This window comes from Triticum aestivum, chromosome 3A, assembly GCF_018294505.1.
Source record: "Triticum aestivum cultivar Chinese Spring chromosome 3A, IWGSC CS RefSeq v2.1, whole genome shotgun sequence".
Classification (NCBI taxonomy): domain Eukaryota; kingdom Viridiplantae; phylum Streptophyta; class Magnoliopsida; order Poales; family Poaceae; genus Triticum; species Triticum aestivum.
Window position 1 is genome coordinate 714,254,030 of NC_057800.1, and position 22,342 is coordinate 714,276,371.

A 22,342-nucleotide genomic window follows, 5' to 3' on the forward strand; every position below is an offset into this window, starting at 1 on the left:
AATACTCTCCCCTCGTTGCTATGCATCACATGATCTTGCGTGTGCGTAGGAAATTTTTTGGAATTACTACGAAACCCAACAGTGGCATCCGAGCCTAGGTTATTTATGTTGATGTTATATGCACGAGTAGAACACAAGTGAGTTGTGGACGATACAAGTCATACTGCCTACCAGCATGTCATACTTTGGTTCGGCGGTATTGTTGGACGAGACGACCCGGACCAACCTTACGCGTACGCTTACGCGAGACCGGTTCCCTCGACGTGCTTTGCACAGAAATGGCTTGCGGGTGACTGTCTCTCCAACTTTAGTTGAACCAAGTATGGCTACGCCCGGTCCTTGCGAAGGTTAAAACAGAGTCTATTTGACAAACTATCGTTGTGGTTTTGATGCGTAGGTGAGACTGGTTCTTACTTAAGCCCGTAGCAGCCACGTAAAACATGCAACAACAAAGTAGAGGACGTCTAACTTGTTTTTGCAGGGCATGTTGTGATGTGATATGGTCAAGGCATGATGCTGAATTTTATTGTATGAGATGATCATGTTTTGTAACCAAGTTATCAGCAACTGGCAGGAGCCATATGGTTGTCGCTTTATTGTATGCAATGCAATCACGATGTAATGCTTTACTTTATTACTAAACGGTAGTGATAGTCGTGGAAGCATAAGATTGGCGAGATGACAACGATGCTACGATGGAGATCAAGGTGTCGCGCCGGTGTCGATGGTGATCATGACGGTGCTTCGGAGATGGAGATCACAAGCACAAGATGATGATGACCATATCATATCACTTATATTGATTGCATGTGATGTTTATCTTTTTATGCATCTTATCTTGCTTTGATTGACGGTAGCATTATAAGATGATCTCTCACTAAATTATCAAGACGTGTTCTCCCTGAGTATGCACCGTTGCCAAAGTTCGTCGTGCCCAGACACCACGTAATGATCGGGTGTGATAAGCTCTACGTCCATCTACAACAGTTTTTGGACACGCAGAATACTCAGGTTAAACTTGACGAGCCTAGCATATGCAGATATGGCCTCGGAACACGGAGACCGAAAGGTCGAGCGTGAATCATATAGTAGATATGATCAACATAACGATGTTCACCATTGAAAACTACTCCATCTCACGTGATGATCGGTCATGGTTTAGTTGATTTGGATCACGTAATCACTTAGAGGATTAGAGGGATGTCTATCTAAGTGGGAGTTCTTAAATAATATGATTAATTGAACTTAAATTTATCATGAACTTAGTACCTGATAGTATCTTGCTTGTTTATGTTGATTGTAGATAGATGGCTCGTGCTGTTGTTCCGTTGAATTTTAATGCGTTCCTTGAGAAAGCAAAGTTGAAAGATGATGGTAGCAATTACACGGACTGAGTTCGTAACTTGAGGATTATCCTCATTGCTGCACAGAAAAATTACGTCCTGGAAGCACCGCTGGGTGCCAGGCCTGCTGCTGGAGCAACACCAGATGTTATGAACGTCTGGCAGAGCAAAGCTGATGACTACTCGATAGTTCAGTGTGCCATGCTTTACGGCTTAGAATCGGGACTTCAACGACGTTTTGAACATCATGGAGCATATGAGATGTTCCAGGAGTTGAAGTTAATATTTCAAGCAAATGCCCGAATTGAGAGATATGAAGTCTCCAATAAGTTCTATAGCTGCAAGATGGAGGAGAATAGTTCTGTCAGTGAGCATATACTCAAAATGTCTGGGTATAATAATCACTTGATTCAATTGGGAGTTAATCTTCCGGATGATTGCGTCATTGACAGAATTCTCCAATCACTGCCACCAAGCTACAAGAGCTTCGTGATGAACTATAATATGCAAGGGATGAACAAGACTATTCCCGAGCTCTTCGCAATGCTGAAAGCTGCGGAGGTAGAAATCAAAAAGGAGCATCAAGTGTTGATGGTTAACAAAACCACTAGTTTCAAGAAAAAGGGCAAAGGAAAGAAGAAAGGGAACTTCAAGAAGAACAGCAAGCCAGTTGCTGCTCAAGAGAAGAAACCCAAGTCTGGACCTAAGCCTGAAACTGAGTGCTTCTACTGCAAGCAGACTGGTCACCGGAAGCGAAACTGTCCCAAGTATTTGGCGGATAAGAAGGATGGCAAGGTGAACAAAGGTATATGTGATATACATGTTATTGATGTGTACCTTACTAAATCTCGCAGTAGCATCTGGGTATTTGATATTGGTTCTGTTGCTAATATTTGCAACTCGAAACAGGGACTACGGAATAAGCGGGCACTGGCAAAGGACGAGGTGACGATGCGCGTGGGAAACGGTTCCAAAGTCGATGTGATCGCAGTCGGCACGCTACCTCTACATCTACCTTCGGGATTAATATTAGACCTAAGTAATTGTTATTTGGTGCCAGCGTTGAGCATGAACATTATATCTGGATCTTGTTTAATGCGACACGGTTATTCATTTAAATCAGAGAATAATGGTTGTTCTATTTATATGAGTAATATCTTTTATGGTCATGCACCCTTGAAGAGTGGTCTATTCTTATTGAATCTCGATAGTAGTAATACACATATTCATAATGTTGAAGCCAAAAGATGCAGAGTTGATAATGAAAGTGCAACTTATTTGTGGCACTGTCGTTTAGGTCATATCGGTATAAAGCGCATGAAGAAACTCCATGCTGATGGACTTTTGGAACCACTTGATTATGAATCACTTGGTACTTGCGAACCGTGCCTCATGGGCAAGATGACTAAAACACCGTTCTCCGGTACTATGGAGAGAGCAACAGATTTGTTGGAAATCATACATACCGATGTATGTGGCCCGATGAATATTGAGGCTCGTGGCGGATATCGTTATTTTCTCACCTTCACAGATGATTTAAGCAGATATGGGTATATCTACTTAATAAAACATAAGTCTGAAACATTTGAAAAGTTCAAAGAATTTCAGAGTGAAGTTGAAAATCATCGTAACAAGAAAATAAAGTTTCTACGATCTGATCGTGGAAGAGAATATTTGAGTTACGAGTTTGGTGTACATTTGAAAAACTGTGGAATAGTTTCACAACTCACGCCACCCGGAACACCACAGCGTAATGGTGTGTCCGAACGTCGTAATCGTACTTTACTAGATATGGTGCGATCTATGATGTCTCTTACTGATTTACCGCTATCATTTTGGGGATATGCTTTAGAGACGGCCGCATTCACGTTAAATAGGGCACCATCAAAATCCGTTGAGACGACGCCTTATGAACTGTGGTTTGGCAAGAAACCAAAGTTGTCGTTTCTTAAAATTTGGGGCTGCGATGCTTATGTGAAAAAAGCTTCAACCTGATAAGCTCGAACCAAAATCGGAGAAATGTGTCTTCATAGGATACCCAAAGGAAACTGTTGGGTACACCTTTTATCACAGATCCGAAGGCAAGACATTCGTTGCTAAGAATGGATCATTTCTAGAGAAGGAGTTTCTCTCGAAAGAAGTGAGTGGGAGGAAAGTAGAACTTGACGAGGTAACTGTACCTGCTCCTTTACTGGAAAGTAGTTCATCACAGAAAACTGTTTCAGTGACACCTACACCAGTTAGTGAGGAAGCCAATGATAATGATCATGAAACTTCAGATCAAGATACTACTGAACCTCGTAGATCAACCAGAGTAAGATCCGCACCAGAGTGGTACGGTAATCCTGTTCTGGAGGTCATGCTACTAGATCATGATGAACCTACGAACTATGAAGAAGCGATGGTGAGCCCAGATTCCGCAAAGTGGCTTGAAGCCATGAAATCTGAGATGGGATCCATGTATGAGAACAAAGTATGGACTTTGGTTGACTTGCCCGATGATCGGCAAGCAATTGAGAATAAATGGATCTTTAAGAAGAAGACTGACGCTGATGGTAATGTTACTGTCTACAAAGCTCGACTTGTCGCAAAAGGTTTTCGGCAAGTTCAAGGGATTGACTACGATGAGACCTTCTCACCCGTAGCGATGCTTAAGTCCGTCCGAATCATGTTAGCAATTGCCGCATTTTATGATTATGAAATTTGGCAGATGGATGTCAAAACTGCATTCCTGAATGGATTTCTGGAAGAAGAGTTGTATATGATGCAACCAGAAGGTTTTGTCGATCCAAAGGGTGCTAACAAAGTGTGCAAGCTCCAGCGATCCATTTATGGACTGGTGCAAGCCTCTCGGAGTTGGAATAAACGTTTTGATAGTGTGATCAAAGCATTTGGTTTTATACAGACTTTCGGAGAAGCCTGTATTTACAAGAAAGTGAGTGGGAGCTCTGTAGCATTTCTGATATTATATGTGGATGACATATTACTAATTGGAAATGATATAGAATTTCTGGATAGCATAAAGGGATACTTGAATAAAAGTTTTTCAATGAAAGACCTCGGTGAAGCTGCTTACATATTAGGCATTAAGATCTATAGAGATAGATCAAGACGCTTAATTGGACTTTCACAAAGCACATACCTTGACAAAATTTTGAAGAAATTCAAAATGGATCAAGAAAAGAAAGGATTCTTGCCTGTATTACAAGGTGTGAAATTGAGTAAGACTCAATGCCCGACCACTGCAGAAGATAGAGAGAATATGAAAGATGTTCCCTATGCATCAGCCATAGGCTCTATCATGTATGCAATGCTGTGTACCAGACCTGATGTGTGCCTTGCTATAAGTTTAGCAGGAAGGTACCAAAGTAATCCAGGAGTGGATCACTGGACAGCGGTCAAGAACATCCTGAAATACCTGAAAAGGACTAAGGATATGTTTCTCGTATATGGAGGTGACAAAGAGCTCACCGTAAAAGGTTACGTTGATGCAAGCTTTGACACTGATCCGGACGATTCTAAATCGCAAACCGGATACGTGTTTACATTAAACGGTGGAGCTGTCAGTTGGTGCAGTTCTAAACAAAGCGTTGTAGCGGGATCTACATGTGAAGCGGAATACATAGCTGCTTCGGAAGCAGCAAATGAAGGAGTCTGGATGAAGGAGTTCATATCCGATCTAGGTGTCATACCTAGTGCATCGGGTCCAATGAAAATCTTTTGTGACAATACTGGTGCAATTGCCTTGGCAAAGGAATCCAGATTTCACAAAAGGACCAAACACATCAAGAGACGCTTCAACTCCATCCGGGATCTAGTCCAGGTGGGAGACATAGAGATTTGCAAGATACATACGGATCTGAATGTTGCAGACCCATTGACTAAACCTCTTCCACGAGCAAAAGATGATCAGCACCAAGGCTCCATGGGTGTTAGAATCATTACAGTGTAATCTAGATTATTGACTCTAGTGCAAGTGGGAGACTGAAGGAAATATGCCCTAGAGGCAATAATAAAGTTATTACCTATTTCCTTATAATCATGATAAATGTTTATTATTCATGCTAGAAGTGTATTTACCGGAAACATAATACATGTGTGAATACATAGACAAAACAAAGTGTCACTAGTATGCCTCTACTTAACTAGCTCGTTAATCAAAGATGGTTATGTTTCCTAACCGTGAACAATGAGTTGTTATTTGATTAACGAGGTCACATCATTAGCAGAATGATCTGATTGACATGACCCATTCCATTAGCTTAGCACCCGATCGTTTAGTATGTTGCTATTGCTTTCTTCATGACTTATACATGTTCCTATGACTATGAGATTATGCAACTCCCGTTTACCGGAGGAACACTTTGGGTACTACCAAACGTCATAACGTAACTGGGTGATTATAAAGGAGTACTACAGGTGTCTCCAATGGTCGATGTTGGGTTGGCGTATTTCGAGATTAGGATTTGTCACTCCGATTGTCGGAGAGGTATCTCTGGGCCCTCTCGGTAATACACATCACATAAGCCTTGCAAGCATTACAACTAATATGTTAGTTGTGAGATGATGTATTACGGAACGAGTAAAGAGACTTGCCGGTAACGAGATTGAACTAGGTATTAGATACCGACGATAGAATCTCGGGCAAGTAACATACCGATGACAAAGGGAACAACGTATGTTGTTATGCGGTCTGACCGATAAAGATCTTCGTAGAATATGTAGGAGCCAATATGGGCATCCAGGTCCCGCTATTGGTTATTGACCAGAGACGTGTCTCGGTCATGTCTACATTGTTCTCGAACCCGTAGGGTCCGCACGCTTAAGGTTACGATGACAGTTATATTATGAGTTTATGCATTTTGATGTACCGAAGGTTGTTCGGAGTCCCGGATGTGATCACGGACATGACGAGGAGTCTCGAAATGGTCGAGACGTAAAGTTTGATATATTGGAAGCCTATATTTGGATATCGGAAGTGTTCCGTGTGAAATCGGGATTTTACCGGAATACCGGGAGGGTTACCGGAACCCCCCGGGAGCTATTTGGGCCATAGTGGGCCTTAGTGGAAAAGAGAAGGGGCTGCCCTAGATGGGCTGCGCGCCCCCCCCCTTCCCCTAGTCCTATTAGGACTAGGAGAGGTGGCCGGCCCCCTCCTCCTCTTTTCCCCTCCGAGGAATCCTAGTTGGACTAGGATTGGAGGGGGAATCCTACTCCCAGAGGGAGTAGGACTCTCCTGCGCCTCCCCCCCTTGGCCGGCCAGCCTCCCCTCCTCTCCTCCTTTATATACGGAGGCAGGGGCACCTCTAAACACACAAGTTGACACAAGTTGATCCACGTGATCTATTCCTTAGCCGTGTGCGGTGCCCCCTGCCACCATATTCCTCGATAATACTGTAGCGGAGTTTAGGCGAAGCCCTGCTGCTGTAGTTCATCAAGATCGTCACCACGCCGTCGTGCTGACGAAACTCTTCCCCGACACTTTGCTGGATCGGAGTCCGGGGATCGTCATCGAGCTGAACGTGTGCTCGAACTCGGAGGTGCCGTAGTTTCGGTGCTTGATCGGTTGGATCGAGAAGACGTACGACTACTTCCTCTACGTCGTGTCATCGCTTCCGCAGTCGGTCTGCGTTGGGTACGTAGACAATACTCTCCCCTCGTTGCTATGCATCACATGATCTTGCGTGTGCGTAGGAAATTTTTTGAAATTACTACTAAACCCAACACCTCGCAGTAGTGGCTTGCGGCACCAACGGTACCTTGAAGCTATATTGCGCCCTTAGAGCACCGACTCTTTCTATCGCAATATTATTTGGAACGTGACGGGCTCACAACAATGGTTATATCATCACTAGACAGGCTCGCAGAAATGGATGCATGTTCTCAGCGCCGCAGCCCTTGCGACATCATAGCTCGTAGTAATGTTGCAACCCTGTCTCAGCAGCGGTGTAGTGCCATTCGCAGCTGTGGTCCAAGCATCACCGTCCAGTCTCCCCACGGAGACCACTGGCCTCTCTCCTCATGTTTGCTCGGGAGATGCATGTTGCCAATTGAACAACAACCGCTTAGGGGAGGCGCTTCCATGACAGCCCACTACAAGGTAGGGGGAAGTAGTCGCTAACGAGATCTAAAGGTGGCAAAGGAGGGTGGAATGTAGCACCGCCTTGACGGTCTCATAGCAGTGCACCAATGGCTTCGCAGCGGGCTGGACGATTTTGATGGAAGAGAGAGAGGCGTCGACAGAGTTCGGAGAGGAAGGGGAAGGGATGGGGGAAGTTAACAACGGAATTTTCTGAGATAAGGTGTTGGGGCACTTGGTTTGCACCGGAAGTGGCGAACATGTGTGGAGACGCTTGAATCAAGTGTGATCCAACGATTACATGGACCACTGAATGTTGCACATGATCAGTCTTTGGTTTTATATATTTTCCATGGTTTATTCATGTAGGTTTTATAATAGGCTTAATTAATTATGTGTTGTTTAATGGTTTCATAAAGTCTTGTTTATCTCTTTCCTAATTGGTTTTATATCTTTTTATAATAGGTTTAATGATTAGTGTTGTTTTTCTTATATCATAATAGGTTTCACAAAACAAGGAACTATGTATTGTTTAATGGTTTCATCAAGCTTTCATGAGTTACAATGGAGTTTCATAGTGGTTCGAGTTTCTCTTGGATGACCCTGAGAAACATGAACAAGACCTATATGAAATTTGTATTAGAAATCTATGACCAGTTTGAAACGTCTATGAAAACCATGCAAATGTTAACCAACTTTGAGAAATGCTCAAGCATTTACATAAATCCATGTGAAATAAAGATTTTCTTTAAAGAAATGTACTGAAACCGACAAGTATTTGTTGAACTTGTTTGAAACATGATGTATTTCTATTCAGAGAAAACACTTTGTAAAAAAACACCATTTTTTTTCAAAGTATGTTTCGCAAACTATGGTCAACAATATGGGTAACTCACTAATACTTGTGAAACTCATATAAAACCACACTTATTTAGCCAAAATAGGGTTATTACAAAAAAGTACATGGCTTATCCCTGCGGACAACCGATTTTCCGATTGTCTAGGTGTGGATTTTTTTAGGGGATTTACACTAGTACACCTAAAGCGTCCAGTACGATTCTATATGCCCCCATTTTTTCTCTAGAAAAACAAAATAGCTTTTGTTTTCTGCATACGTTCCATGGAAATCCTCGCCTCCCAGCAGTGACTAGTTTGTTTCTTCTGACGTATCTTCACTTCCGGTTGCCTAATTTATTGCACGCGTGTGCCTACGGTTAGGGGTATATATGCTGCGTATCTTGACCAATACGTACTTACGTGGAACGATATACATCCGGTATGGGGTGCTATTGGGTTGGAACGCTGGCTTGTACCGTAGTGGCTTTCCACACAATGTGCCAAATTCGTTCTTTTGTCAGGTCACTAGTAAGAATACACCATAGTTTGAGTGGTTCCCCTATTCCTAGTGGACTTGGGAACACTACAGTGAGGGATCGACAGCGCCAGTCTATGATGGTTCGTACGTTCATGGGTCTACACAGTATTCTGTACATACGACGAGTGCATCCTGTTCATGGCTTCCAGCCTTCCAGAATGAATTGCACCCATGTTCCAACAGAAATTCTTGAGACAAATAATTCACGACCTGTTTGGAACGTAGAACATACGGAAGAAGTATCATAATTCTTACAACAAGATCTACAAATGAATTTGTCATTTAAAATAGACATTCGCTCCGCTTTATAGATAACCGTACGTATATAGCTTTAAGGCCATGAAGGCGCAGTAGATCCCGGCCTTTGCCAGTGAAAGGGCTTCTACTTTGTTTTTCTTATTATTTTTATTTAGGATTTATGTCCTACATAGGAAGACAGGAAGGCAAGGTGAGTGCAGCGACTTTCTAAAGATGAAATAAGTTTCTCTTCGCCTAGCCCCCGTTCTGATGGACATGTAAAGGTGTGTCTTTGACGGATCACGCAAGATTCAGTCGGTTTTCGTCCTCGGTGGATCTGGTTGAATCAAGTCTTCATTCATGTATGTTCATGTGTCTACAGGTTGGATCCTTTCAATTTACGCTTCTCTTCATCGACAATGATTGACGTTCTAGTGCACTGGTTCTTTGTGGCCTTAGCACAATGACAATCCAACTGTCTACTAAAACAAGATTTATCCGGTTCCGGCTAGGAAAGGACAACGACTGTGGTGCGCCTTCGGCTCGCTATAATGCTTGTAGCCGTCGTTAGTTTTGTCCGGTTCCGACGAGGGAGGGACAATGACTGTTACTTATATTGTTCTTTGTATTGCCTTGATATTTGATGACTTGATTGATAGTTTTCCTGAAAAAAATCTAACCGATTGAACGATACAAGATAGTAAGCTAACCCCTCATACAGAATTGTTCGAAGAAACCTAGACTACACAAGATGAACAACATCGTCAAGGCACAGAGTTGTTCGAAGTAACCAGGTTAGCGTCTAGCAAACGCACATGAGTGATCGGAACACAACTAGAAGCGACCAATGCAACCGACGACCAACAAACTTGCAACTCCTAAGTGAGAATATCAGACTACGCTACAGTCCCACCAAATTGCTGCTAGAGTGGCCCCCTGCCCCGGATCGTGGAGCACCGATCGTACCGGCAAGCTGAAAGGACCGAGCGAACTGGCGAAAACGAGATCGCTAAGCTAGCGTCGGCTGTGAGAAAATGAATACCATACTCAAAGCCAATCTAAAGCCACCACTCAGACTAGAGATATGCACTCACCAATGACGCAATGTGCCGCCACTGCTGAGCCCATTGACATGGGTTTTCACCTGAAGCACTAACAAAAGGGAAGAAGGAGAGCCATGAAAGTGCCAACAACGAGGACGCGAAACAGCATTGTCGCCACCAGTGCCAAAGCGCAGAGCTTTCTCTCAACACCTTCCTCACCCATAACCGATGAACCCTAACTGTCGAGCCCACCACAAAGGGGCTACTCACCATGATTGAACTGGATCAGGGCTTGGCCACCACCACTAGCAGCCGCCTTGCCAAGACCATCTACCCCCCCCCCCCCCCCCGATGGCGGAGCCAGGATTCGAGTATAGGGGGGCCGAGTACGTATATTGATCGAATCTTGTTGATAATTACTAGTTGCTTCTACTAAAATTGTTGATCGTTGGGGGGGGGGGGGGGGGGGGGCAGGCCCCTGCTCGTTCCCCCTGGCTCCGCCCATGCCAGGCCCGTCCACAGGCATGTGCGAACGGTGCGACCGCACAGGGCCCCCAAAATTATGGAGCCCCCGATCGCAGAAAAAAAAACCAGGAAAGCTCGTTCCCGTCGAGCGAAAACTAGAGAAAACGTTTGCGTACAAGTTCATTGTTTTATCCCCAACACAGAGTCACAGACTCGTACGTAGCGTCTTCTCCGCCTGTATTCACGTTGCCATCAGGATTCTGGAGGACAAGGGCGCCCAGGGTTCCAGCTTTCCCTCCTGCCACTCCAGCGGTCAGTCTCGGCCAGCCGTGCCCCATGCCAGACTTCCGCCTCCCCATCCCGAACTCTCCCCGTCTTCCGCCGAATTCCCATTGCCCCGACCAGGTAAAGTCTCTACTCTACTCCTTCCCTCCCGTGCCTTGATTGGTTATGCTATTTCATTCTTTCTTCTGATTTTTTATTTCTATAATTGTGCAATTGTTGCATATAGGGAGATTATATGCTTTCCATGCATATTTTGTTTGGGAATTATGATGACTTCTTGCTTTGGAGTGTATATTGTGAGTTTAAACCTGAAATAGAGTTTGTTTGCAAGGTGTTTGTGACAATGTCCGTATGAAAAAAAGATTATTTTTTGTATTCTACAGAAAATGACAGTAAAAATTCGATCTGTCACATTATGTGTGATCTGCTACTCATGCCTGACAAGTTATCAACACCTGATGAATGTCATATACAAACGATCACCGTCGGCATGATGTCAGACACCGAAAGAGCTAATACTCCGTGCTTGTACCAGCCTGCCGACTCGACTTGGATTCAAATAATTCTCTAGTTATATGCTCGAGTTATATTGGCTCTTTAGTAATATGAAGTTTTTAAGATTTTAGGGCCTTGCTTTGTATTTCGCACCGGGGCCCCAAATTTCTGGAGATGGCCCTGGGCCGTCCAAGGCCATGTGCGGGCTGTGCGACCGCACAGGGCCTCCAAATTTTAGGGGGCCCCTGTTTTGGGCCAAGGTTATATGTACTATTACGATCTCTTCCTTTGTTTGCATGGATTTGGGCCTGCCAGCCTGGTCTGATCGCTCGAGCTCCCTCTCTCGATCTATCGCATGGGCTGTGTCGAACGCTGTCCGGATTAGGCTCTATGCCCAATCAGTTACCTCCTCGCTTCGTTTCCAATCTTCCCGTGTCCCTCGACTCGATCAGATCTTCTTGGCGGCGGCGCAATCGCAATGACAGGGCAGGTGGCAGCGCCATGAATTCAATCAAAATTTAGCAACCGCCGGGCCAGCAAGGGTCAAAACGCCACCAAGGAAAGCAGAAGGCAGACGCTATGATCAGGAGCTTTAATTTAGGCATCCCCGGCCGGTCAATGGCCATCAGGTGCGCAAGCCAAAGCAAATTTAGGCTACATTCCATGTTCAGTAATTTAGTGAGCGTAGGGTACATGTGCACCAGTTCTTCGGTTAATTCATAGAACCTCTGTAACTTAGTCTTATAAAACATTATGGAGGAAGTAGATCTTTATATGTCAATTGCTCTCGGGTTGAATTGTTTGAGAAAGATAGTTGCCCTTGTTTTTATGGATATCGTACAGAATAACACATAACCAAAGTCATATAATTTAAGTGGGAGAGTAACTTTTAGATTTTAGAGGCCCATTTGCATTTCGCACCGGGCCCCCGAATTTCTGAAGACGGTCCATACGGATACAAGCGTCCGTACGGCGCTTGGACACTATAGCCTATTTCTAACAATATCCATGTAACCCATACAACTTGCAGTGGGCTGTCAGCTATTGCCCATCAATTTGCGTTGGGACTAAGTGGGATGTGGTGGGACTCCCACGGACAGTCCCACCTGCAGCCTGAACCGTGACCGAGAACACGAGGGACGACACCATGCTCGGATTTGAACATGTTCTATCACCTCGCCGAGATGGATTTGTCGGGGCCTAGACATCCGAGCATAAGGGAAGGAGGGTGAGCACCTCTCATCCTCTTCCCGGAAGCAGCAACCACACCGCAAAGGAGCTCCCTGTTCGAGTAGTGATGGCCAACGGAGTCCCCATGACAGCGCCGCCAGCTCGAGAAGGCAACGATCTGCGCCAAATGCAACCGTCCTCTCAGATCTGGGCCTTCGACACCGGGAGGCGCACCTATATTTCTGTAGCTGCCAAAATGAATTTGTATCATGAAGAATAGGGGTAGCCAAATTCTTACTGAGTAGATGCACTTGTATTTTTGTTGGCCCTCAGTGACCCAAAGAGGCCTTGACCCTCTCGCGAGTCAAGTGAAAATACAACAACCATGCAAAAACTTATGACCTCAAACCTCAGCAACACATAATAAGTTGAAGCGCTGACAGAAATATCAGCAACACATAATAAGTTGTTCCAACTTGACGATCCAAAGTTGCTCTTTGTGGAAATGGATCCAAAGTTGCTCTAGATAACAAAAACGCTAACAGAACGAATAAGATACTGAGGTAACCTCTGACGGTAGATAAATAAACAAGTTGCTTCCTCTCCGACCCAGTTTGCACATACGTCACAAAGCTTTTCCACTCCCAGATTCTAGATAAGAGACTAGCCATGCATCAAGCTAAGAACTTCTCTCGGCGAATGATGTAAACCATCATCTTCAGCGGCTCCACGCTCTCCATTAGCTTGAAGAGGCAGAGGTCGCCCTCCCGCAGGCGGTTGCTACGGGCGAAAGACGCCCATCCTTTGAGGATCGATGTCCGATCCACCCTGCGTCGCAGCTCCGTGTTCCATGTCCTGCTCTTCCCCTCCCGCTGAAGCACCAAACTGATCATGTTCTTCTTTCCGTGATGCGCTCATGCGCAGCACCATAATTCTTGTTGAGATACCTTGACGCGTACTTCGCGCCAAATGTCTTTTATATCCATAATCAGGGAGGATGTTAGTAACGCAGATACAGATATACTAGAGAAATTTGTGCATGTCTATGTAATCTAAGGACATAGTTGCAATTGAGGAACTCATAGGCCACAAATAATTTGTTTTCTTTTGAACTTACTAGGAAGGTGGTGAAATTGTCATAACGAACATTGGACCTATTGAGGATCGCGACGTAAACTGGTACTGTCGACTCAATGGCTTCTACTTTCTCCCGCACTTTCTGCTCCAGTGCTGCCGTTACAGAGGCTCTCCGTGGCAGTATGAAGGGGGTCTCAGAAGCTCCCTCAGAATTGTCTCCATCCTCTTCAGATCCCAAAGATGACGTATCTTCACCTGAATAGGCTTTCAAATGAATCAGGCTGAAATGATGAACACAATCTTTTATTTATATTCGTAAAAAAATGTGACGCATAAATTTTAGCATCTGTGATGTCTTATGTGCCATGTGTGCCATACCATCGGTAGCTGGTTCCTCCTTAACACGGGCTGTTAACGCCATCTTTGCGCATGTCCTTCTGTCAGTAGCCGTGTGCGCCATACCTGCTCTTCCACCAGGGGAACCATGAATGCTCTCTTGCCGAAGCAGACGGACAATTACTCTGAAGCTTTCTTCCTTAACCTTTGATATTGGCTGAAAGAGGCAGATATCTCCCTCTTGAACACAGTTGTCACGGACAAATTTGCCAAAATAAAGGTTGCGCCGACCTGCATTATTAGGCAAGCCTGATTTCCTGACATACAATCTGCACTTCCATTCCTTGTTCTTACTAGGCAGCTGGAGTATGATATTTGTAGCTTCACATGGGAAGTACTTGAGCGCGTAATCCTTATATATTACCTAATTGAAAAAGGGATAGAATGTGTTGGTGATAATGTTGAGCTGTTTTATTTGACAGCCGAAGTACTCAATACTTTATGACTCATAAATTCTAAATTGTTGTCATACACATGGCTTCAACTGATGACGCAACAACAATATTGGCAAAACCAGAACACCGTCTTTCCCAAATAGTATCATAACTAGAAACTGTGAGTAGCGACAGACACTGAGCAGTTCATAAGAAATGCGGATGATAGAACTGCCGTACCAGATCGCCAATGGTTACATTTGTCTTCTTCATCCGTACAACAAGCACCGGGATTTCAGATTGAATTTTCTCTACAAGTGCATGTATTTTCAACTTCTCTGCTTCTGTAAGATAGCACCGTGGTGATAAGACATAGTCATCCGAATCCATTTGCAGATCATCTGACTCCATAGAATTGTCTACAGATAGACTGTCTCCGGCTGTAAAAAAAGGATCAACAGTAAGAGAACATGTGCTGGAGGGTAATTGAATAATCTGAGGACACAACTTATAACCTGAGAATTCTTCAGAAGAAAATATTGCAGGCATCTTTGCTGATTTTGTGTAACAGTACGAGCTTTCCTTCTGGCTTCCATCTGAATCTGAACCTTCCCCTGCTGACGACTGAGTAGCGCCATCACGAGAACTGCTTGAATTACCAACATAGCGACTGCTTGTTCTTTTAACATCAGAGGCAGCCTTCATCCTCTCACAGCATGTTTTCCTGATGAATCTTATCATCCTCTCGCAGCATTCGCAATGGTTGCTCATCTTGGATACGTCCTGTAATGAATCGTGTACTATGTCAGGTGGCACTATTCAAATTTCTGTTTGTGCAACTAGTAATACCCTGAAATCTCAAGATTCATAACTATGCCCTAAACTCTTTTGAGGGTAAGCATCGACTTTCTTTGTTTACAAATAACAGAAGCAACAAAATGCTGCAAACACTAAACATAACTAATGCTGCCATGAAAATCTGTTTTGATTATCGTGTAAAAAGAAAATAAAACAGAAATAAAATAAAATTACAAATACTGCTGATCTATGAAGGTGTGTTAGAAGAAAAGACATTGGTAGATCGCAAGCAAGAGAGCAACTTGGCAGAAGAAGCTCTGCCTTGATCTTTCTGATGCATGCAATATTTTTCTGACTGGATCTATTGATCACTAGGATCCCTTTGTGATGTTACAAGGGGGGTACGTGCAGATCGAAATAAATCACTGGTATCTGTATAAAAAAAATAAAACACTGATGATTAACAACGATAGAACAGTCAGTTTATGAAGTTCCTATCATTGTACATCATGACTGTTTTATACTGCATTCAATATCAGTTTCCAAAATTTAGCAGAAATAAAAAGAAAGCCAAACAACCAAGATAAAAAAAAAACAAATTCTGCTGCCCTTGCTCCGACACTGTCTCCTCTGCTTCCTGCTGTACATGACGAACAAAGATGAACAGTCTGATCGATCAGAGCTGGTCCTGTCGGACCATGGTTACCATTGTGAAACAAAGAGAAAATAGATTGGATCGACACACCTAGCACGGTGGTCTCATGATCATTATATAGGGCGCCTCTAGGGCTGCCGCTAGGGTTTACAGAGGATAAGTACAGGTTGTTATACAAGATAACTACATCCCTAGATACTAGCCATATCTGATAACTATACAGTTTAACATTCCCCCTCAACCTGAACTTCCCACACAAAGATTCAGATTGTGCCTATTTAAAACAAATGGCGTCTCAGCTGGAGGCTTTGTGAATATGTCCGCAACTTGATCCTTAGAAGATATGAACCGAACATCAAGTGCCTTGGCTGCAACTCGTTCACGAACAAAATGGAAGTCCACTTCTATGTGCTTGGTTCTGGCATGGAATACCGGATTCGCAGATAGGTTAGTGGCTCCTAGATTGTCACACCACAGAACAGGAGGTCGAGAGAGGAAGACCCCAAGTTCACCAAGGACTGATTGTATCCATATTACCTCAGCTGTTCCATTCGCAAGTGCCTTGTACTCAGACTCCGTGCTTGACCTGGACACCGTAGCTTGCTTTCTTGAATTCCACGAGACAAGGTTAGGTCCAAGAAAGACTGCAAAGCCACCTGTGGACCGGCGATCATCACTGCATCCAGCCCAGTCTGCATCTGAAAAACAGCTTATCAGCATGGAGGGTGACTTTCGAATAGACAGGCCCATACTGTGAGTATACTTCAAGTATCTCAAGATCCTCTTTGCTGCTGAAAGATGTGCAGTCGTGGGTGCATGAAGAAATTGACAAACACGGTTAACTACAAAGGAAATGTCTGGCCTCGTGAGTGTTAGATATTGGAGGGCTCCAACCAAGCTGCGATACTTGGTGCTGTCATCCTGAGACAGTGGATCACCACTGTCCTTACTAATCTTCTCACTGGAGGACATGGGCGTCGTAGAGACTTTACAATTTTCCATGTTGGCACGACGAAGAATATCGCTGATATACTTCTGCTGAGACAGAACAATTCCCCCTGGCGATGACTCCACATGGACTCCAAGGAAATAATGCAAGGGGCCCAGATCCTTGAGAGCAAAAGAGGCTTGAAGATCGGCAAGTAGCTTGGTAGTAGCAGGAGGAGAGGAACTGGCCACAATAATGTCATCGACATACACAAGCATGAAAATGGTGACACCACTCCGGTTGTAGACAAAGAGAGACGTGTCATCTTTGGATGCTATAAAACCAAGTTGTTGGAGCCGAAAACTGAGCCGAGAATACCACGCTCGAGGAGCCTGTTTGAGACCATATAGAGCCTTGCGAAGTTTGCACAAGTGATGAGGCACCGAAGGATTCACAAAACCAGGAGGTTGGCGCATGTATACCTCTTCTTGGAGAATGCCATGAAGAAAGGCATTTTGAACATCCAACTGACGCAAACACCATCCTCGAGAGACTGCAATGGAGAGAACTAGGCGCACAGTGACAGGTTTAACAACCGGGCTGAACGTGTCGTCATAGTCCAAGCCATAGTGTTGTTTGAACCCCTTTGCAACCAGACGTGCCTTGTAACTAGGCGCACAGTGATCGGTTTGTGTTTGATCTTGAACACCCACTTGCAATCAATGACGTTGAAACGAGGAGGAGGAACCAAAGTCCATGTACCATTTTGTCGGAGAGCATCGAGCTCAAGTTGCATGGCCAGACGCCACTCCGGTGATGAGACCGCTTCACGATGATTAGTTGGTTCCCGCAGGGCCAAGAAGGCACGTCGGGAGGGATTGTACGTGACAGTACCATCAGTGCGTTGCAACGGTTTGCGAGTGTGATCACGTGTGCGCGTCGTCATTGTATGCACAGGTGGAGCAGAAGATCCGGTGGCCACAGAAGATCCGGGTGGAGCGCATGCAGAGGAGCGACCAGGCGAATCCCCCTGGGATCCCATGTCGGATGAGGAAGGCGACGCGGCCGCCAGATCCTCCTGGGATCCAACGCCGCCAGCAGCAACGGCCCGCTTCGCAGGCGCAAGGTGGACAGCAGCCTGGGGCGAATCGGGAGGCACAGCGGTCTGCGCAGGGGTAGTCCCCACCACCACGTGAGACGGACGCGCGCATGCAAAAGCCGACACGAGAGGCGCCCCGGTCCGCTCGCCCGCAGGAGACGCGGGATTGGCGGGGGGCGGAGACCCGGGCCCAGTCTGGTCGCCTGGCGCGCGGTCCCCTGTTGTCACGCGGTCGGCCGCCGCCACGTCGCTGTCGCCAAGTGACGCGTGATCCGAGGCGGATGCAGCGACAGATCGGGAGACAGAATCAGCCTGGGAGTCCGTGGGAGGGATTTTCTGCGCCGAATCGGTACCTGCATCCAGATTAGTTCGAGAAACAGGTGCACCATAGTTCATGTGGTCATGTGGAAATAAAATTATGGCATGTTCAGCGACGCGGGGTGGTATTGGAGAGGGTTGAGCATTGGCAAAAGGAAAAATTTGTTCATCAAAAGTAACATCTCGTGATATATATATATATATATATATATATATATATATATATATATATATATATATATATATATATATATATATATATATATATATATATATATATATATATATATATATACGAGCGGTAGGTACGTGAAGACATTTATAGCCTTTGTGACGAATACTGTACCTGACAAACACACACTGCTGTGATGTAAAAGCAAGTTTTTGAGTGTTATACGGGCGCAGGTTAGGCCAACATGCACATCCGAACGTGCGAAAGGATACGTAGTCAGGCTTGGTGGAGAAATTTTTTTCCATGGGACTCATATTGCCAATGACACGGCTAGGTAGTCGGTTGATAAGATAGCATGCGGACAAGTACGCCTCGTCCCAAAAACGGAGAGGCATAGATGCATGCGATAATAAGGAGAGACCCATGTCAACAATGTGACGGTGCTTCCTTTCGGCCGAGCCGTTCTGTTGGTGTGTGTGTGGACAGGAGACGTGATGAGCAATGCCAAGTTGCCGAAAGAATGTGTTGCTAAGCTTTTCGTATTCCCCACCCCAGTCTGATTGAACACACAGGATTTTATGAGACAAGAGGCGTTCAACATGGGCAAGAAAATCATGAAAGACATCAAACACATCACACTTTCGTTTGAGAAGATAAATCCACACAAATTTACTATAATCATCCATAAATGAAACATAGTACTGGAACCCACCAGAGGAGGTTTTGGCAGGTCCCCACACATCTGAAAAAATAAGTTCCAAAGGAAACGAAGAAACACTCGAAGATCTAGGGAAAGGTAGCTGATGTGCTTTGCCTTGTTGACAAGCATTACACACATGGGTCAAAGCGCGACTTGACAATGCTAATTTATTGGATGCCAAAACATGCTGAACGACTTGTGTGGATGGATGCCCGAGCCTAGCATGCCAATCTTCAGCAGAGAGTCTAACTGAAGATAGGGCATGAGAACGTGAAGGCCGAATGGGATAGAGCCCATTTTCACATCTGCCTTGAAGAAGAACCCTCTTGGTTGTCAAATCCTTCATAAGAAAATGAGTAGGATAATATTTTAGATAAGCATGATTGTCAGTGGCAAGACGATTAACAGAGAGGAGGTTCTTATCGGCATTGGGAACATGTAGTATGTTGCGAAGTTTAAGGTTGGCAGAGGGAGTAGGAAGGAGAGCATGACCACGATGAGCTATGTGCAAACCTGATCCGTCGGCAGTGTGGATGCGGTCCCTTCCAGGGTACTTCTCCCTCACGGTGAGGTGGTCCAAGTCCGACGTGATGTGGTCGGTGGCCCCCGTGTCGGTGAACCAGGTTGGGTCGCCGAGGATGGATGGCGGTGATGCAGCTACTAGACCCGCCATCTTGGAGTGTTGGGGTTGGAAGGCATGGTTGTAGCGTTGAGCACACTCCCAGGCATAGTGCCCGGGACCCGGACAGAGTTGGCACTTCGGACGTGCATCCCCGCCACCACCATGGTCACCGCGGTCACCACCACGGTTGCCATTTCCGTTCTGGCGGTTGCCACCGCTACCGCCGCGGTCACCGCGATACCCGCCGCGGTTGTTGTTGTTGTAGTCACGGCGGTCACCGGAGTTGCCGTGGCCCTTGCCGCGGTAGGTGCCCTTGCCGCGGTTGGTGGTGTTGCCGTTGTGGTCGCGAGCGACATAGTTGGCGGAGGAGCCGCCCGTGTGGAGTTGAAGACGAGTCGCATGATACTCACGGCGACGCTCGAAGGAGATGGCATGGGAGTAGAGCTCGCCCAGCGTCATGACGTCGATGCGGGTCGTGATAGCCGTGATGAGGGGCTCGTAGTCGCTGTCGAGGCCGATGATAAAGGCGGTGATGATGTCCTCCTCGCGCATGGGACGGCCCGCAGCAGCGAGCTGATCGGCGTTGGAGCGGATCTTGGCGAAGTAGTCGACCATGGAGAGGTTGCCCTTGCGGAAGTTCATCATGTCCATCTTGATCTGCAGCACGCTGGCGCGGCAGTGCGTGACGTACATCTCCTCGAGGTGCGCCCAGATGGCACGGGAGGTGTCGAAGAGGTGGACCTGCTGAAGCACATCGTCGGTGAGCGAGGCGAGCAGGTAGCTCAGGATGATTTGATCCTGACGAAACCAGGTAGCATACTCCGGATTAGGGGCGCGCTCCCCCTTGTCATTAGGCGGGAGGAGGCGATCTGGGGTAGGGGTGGTGCCGTCGACATAGCTGGTGACGCCGGCGATGGGAAGGGGAGGAAGGATCTGAGCTTTCCAGAGAAGGTAGTTGGAGGAGGTGAGTTTGGCTGTAATGAGGCTAGCAGAGGGTTGGGGAACAGCGGAAGACAGCGGCGCCTGGAGACCAGTCGGCATGGGCAGAGAAGCAAGGGTCGAGGAGGTCATGGCGGCGGAGGAGGGAGAACCCATCGTGCAGTTATGCGAGATGGCCTGATACCATGTGAAACAAAGAGAAAATAGATTGAATCGACACACCTAGCACGATGGTCTCGTGATCATTATATAGGGCGCCTCTAGGGCTGTCGCTAGGGTTTATAGAGGATAAATACAGGTTGTTATACAAGATAAGTACATCCCTAGATACTAGCCATATCTGATAACTATACAGTTTAACAACCATGTATACTTGAAAATTTGCAAAAAATGCAGATCCGTCATAGGAGGCAGCGATTTTCTTACTGGATCTATTGATCACTAGGCTCCAATTCCATTATTTTCGATGTTACTAGGGGATAAAATGCAGATCTAAATCAATCACTGATATCTATTAAAAAAAAAGGAAAAACACTAATAGTTAGCAACCACAGAACATTCAGTTTTATGAAATTCCTATCATGGTAGCACAATATATCTTCTTTGTATATCCTACCGGTCTCTGAAATTCAGCAGAAATAAAATGAAAGCAAAAAAACAATAAAACTAAAAACAAATTACTGCTGCTCCATGCAGGTGTGTGGAAGAAGAAAAGACATGAATAAACTGCAAGCAGGGTAGAGCAACTAGGTAGAAGAAGCTCACCGCGGTGCTGGAGGTTGCTGCGCTGTAGACGAACGTGCAAGGGAATGCTCGTCCGGTGGTCTTACTTATGGAGAAGAGAAAGCGTCCAGGGACTGGAAGGGCACACACGGGCCAAAAGTTATGAAGGCAGCTGCCATTTAAGCCTGGGTTGCATTTTTAGACTTCTCATATTCCCAAGCACACTAGTTTGACCGTCGCAACACCTATTCTCTTCATATAACTCCTGCCAAAAAAAGTGGAGTATAACTCCCAACAGTGGCTTACCCTATTAGCTGCAATGGGCTCGATGTGAGTGATATTTTATCTGTGCAGCTGATCTCCCTTCCGTGCAAGTACCTTGGGTTTACCCGAGAGTGGCGTTGCAGAGGCCGAGCGTCAGGCAGCTCGGTATCCTCCTCGTGGGAATATGCATCGTGATTCACTCCTGTCAGGCTTTTTCACCTTATACGGACCCATATACAGCTACGAGAATAGTGTAAATGTATGGTGTTTGCCCATTGTCAGGACCGATCGCCCAGATATAAATAATGGGCTGCTGCTGTCCGGCTGGTCCATGGTGTTCTCGGGGCATGGCCTGGTTTCGAAATAGCACAGGCCCTGCGTAGTTTGCAGTTACAATAACTGCTGCTCTGCCCCAAAAAAAAGGACAAGGACAGGGGTCGCTAGTCAGAAAAGCTATAACTATCAATTCGAATTCTGGATGAATCAAATCTCCCCAAGTAGGATTCGAACCTACGACCAGTCAGTTAACAGCCGACCGCTCTACCACTGAGCTACTGAGGAAGAACGGACTTAAGGAAGCTGACTCTCGTTCTTTGGCCCAACCAACCGCAGACCGAAAATCCTAAAAGTGCGTCACTTTTTCCCAAGCGTAGCCCTCTGTGGATCCAGTTTTCCCTCTGTTCGTTCCCCTCTCATCTTCACTTCACATCAAGCTCAACGCAAGGTGTCCATGGTGATTCCGCCACACCCCCAATCCAGGTGCGTCTATCTACGCTTTGACATTG

At 45.7% G+C, this 22,342-nt stretch overlaps 1 non-coding gene and 1 pseudogene across 1 annotated transcript; both read right to left on the bottom strand.

The window, feature by feature from the left end:
• Nucleotides 1-13,166: 13,166 nt before the first annotated feature.
• Nucleotides 13,167-15,110, bottom strand: LOC123063421 (B3 domain-containing protein Os03g0620400-like; annotated as a pseudogene).
• A 6,936-nt stretch (nucleotides 15,111-22,046) lies between these two features.
• TRNAN-GUU (transfer RNA asparagine (anticodon GUU)) lies at nucleotides 22,047-22,118 on the bottom strand. The gene has a single exon. It is a non-coding gene; the product is annotated as a tRNA-Asn (tRNA).
• Between the last annotated feature and the right edge of the window lie 224 nt (nucleotides 22,119-22,342).